The following is a 2624-nucleotide window of genomic DNA, read 5'->3' on the forward strand; positions in this document are numbered from 1 at the left end:
TGTAATCAGGGAGGGGTTTGGTGCTGGTGTGGAGGAGTTTCTATTTTTCAGAAACCATGAGGTTTCTCATAAGGGAAAGGCTAGTGGCCATTTTGTGCTGAGTATGTGTAAAATGGCCCTGGTCATGTTCAAGATGGCCCTGGTCACGTCCAAGATGGCACTGGTCATGTCCAGAACCTATCATTCCCACCTTTTAAGTATAGGGAGAAGGGAAAAGGGGCAGAGGTCTCATTCTTCTGAAGCTACTTCCTGCTGGGGATGGGCAAAGATATGAAAAAATAAAAGATTTATGTTGGTGGATAAAACTATTAGGTGAGGGGGTATTGGTTTTGTGTGGGGAGGCTGTATTCTTCTGGGGGAGGGTCGCTGATTCTGAGGGGCTGATATCCTCCTCCCATCAAGATTTCAGCCACCTTTTGATTGGTGAAGGCCTGCATACATTCCTGTAAGGAACTAGAGAAACACCAAAAGAGGCAGGGACCAAAAAGGATAAGTCCCATCATGGTCAGGGGTCTGACGTGCTTTGTCCTGAAGTCCTCCCCCAGTGCTATAGCCTAGGTGAGTGGTTTGGGTGAAGCAGAAATGTTTTTGTTGGGGGGGGCGGGCACTGGAATCCCACAGAGTCCCCTTTGGAAAGAGCTATCTAGTAGTTTTTACCCCATAAGAACATGATGTGGCAGTTGTCTGGTCATAGCACGTTGTGGGAATGTGCGTCAGGGATGTGAATGTGTCCTGTAGGGTTCCCCAAGGATTCTGGGCGGCAGACCCGGGAGGTTGGAAAGTGTCCTTCCACCCACCAAGAACTCGTTTATACATTGTGAGCAGGGTGTGGCATATGTCTCTGTAGGAAAAGAAGCAAGAGGAAGGGAAAAGGCGAGCATTCAGGGACTGAGAGGTTGAGAGGGTGCATAGTAGGAAAAAGGAGTAGAGGGTAACCTAGTCGGGGGTGTAATCTCAGAGGGTGCCCTGCCAGGCTAATTCAGTGACCCACTCAAGGATGTCTTCAACACTGGAGGTAGCGGGTTGGGACCAGTCTTGGGGCAGCTCCTGTGTGAAGGACGTGAAGTGGGTCTGCAAGAGTGAGAGGATAATCACCAGGGAGAGATCATCCTTCTTCTGGGATTGGGGGAGAGTGGAGGTCCTGGAGAATTTCAGTTTTGTGGGTCCTAAAATGGACGAAGTGTAAGGAGATGTTGGGTTGGGGGTTGAGCAGAGGGACCCCTCTGGCTTGGTGTTAACAGATTCTTTGGATAAAGTCTCAGGTACTAGTTTTACCAAGGATAAGTGATACCAAGGGGCCTTTCCTAGTACCTTTACTGCCATGGGGGTGGTGAGAAGTGCCGTAAAAGGCCCTTCCCAGCATGGTGAGAGAGGCTTTGGGATTTGGGTTTTAATAAACACTTGCTGTCCCAGGCTCAGTTNTATATCATAAAGAAAAATATTCATATACTAGGAATAAGATAGAGGTTTTTAAACTTCTTTTACAAAATATTCATTCAGAGTTGGAAAAGATACATCTCATTAACTGTTGCTAAAAGATTATTGGATACTCTAAAGCTATACTGTACTTATCTATTTCACTTTGAAATCCTCCTGCCTGTTGTCACTCAGCCACTTATCTACTATTTTATATATTCCCATGATTTATGTATTAATTTCAATTAGTGGATTTAAATTTAATAATCTAATGTTGTAGATTCTCTTAAAAACAGTATGCCTTTTGTAAGCAGATATTTAATAATAGAGTCACTTCTTTTTGCTGCTAATTCCTACAAAGTTGATTATTTAAGTATGGGTGTAGAACAAAATGGTCGTAAATTACAACATAGAATATTATGCTCTGAACTATAGAAAACCAGCTTTGTTTAGTTAGAATGAATTCCTCTCTCTCAGATGTTAACAGGATGTGATTGTTCTGTCAAATGCATAACTAAAAACTTGATAGTTTTTAACCACGAAATGAAGTTATAAATGTAACTATATATAATGATATTAAAGGGTTCATCTCATTATTAAACTTATTAAAGCATATCTGGACAAGCTATATGATTGAAATTTCACTATGCAAAAAATTCCTAAAGTACACATTAGAAATGGAATTAATACTAATTTATTCTAGCTACAAAAAATATTTTAATCTATGGAAACATGGCCTAATTTTTTTTAAAAGTCCTGTTAGAGTGAGCTGGGCTGAAGCCATTTTGAAACTTAAAACTGCATGGGCTGTAGGCAAATTTTAAAAAGTTTTTTTTCTTGTCAAGCCCTCTCTGAGTTCCCTCTTTTCCCATGCTTATTGGATATTTGGAACCATGGTTATTGAAAGAAAGTGAGCTGAAATGCCAGGTACTGATCAAGCTTTATTAAAGGAAGAAAATCTGCCAGGCTGAGCTCAAAATGAGGACCGTTCCAGGTGTGGGCGTGGGAGAGCTTATATAGACTGTAAGGAAGGCTAATGTAATCAGGGAGGGGTTTGGTGCTGGTGTGGAGGAGTTTCTATTTTTCAGAAACCATGAGGTTTCTCATAAGGGAAAGGCTAGTGGCCATTTTGTGCTGAGTATGTGTAAAATGGCCCTGGTCATGTTCAAGATGGCCCTGGTCACGTCCAAGATGGCCCTGGTCATGTT

The sequence above is a fragment of the Galeopterus variegatus genome, unplaced genomic scaffold (assembly GCF_000696425.1).
Source record: "Galeopterus variegatus unplaced genomic scaffold, G_variegatus-3.0.2 Scaffold4061, whole genome shotgun sequence".
In the NCBI taxonomy this organism is placed as follows: Eukaryota; Metazoa; Chordata; class Mammalia; order Dermoptera; family Cynocephalidae; genus Galeopterus; species Galeopterus variegatus.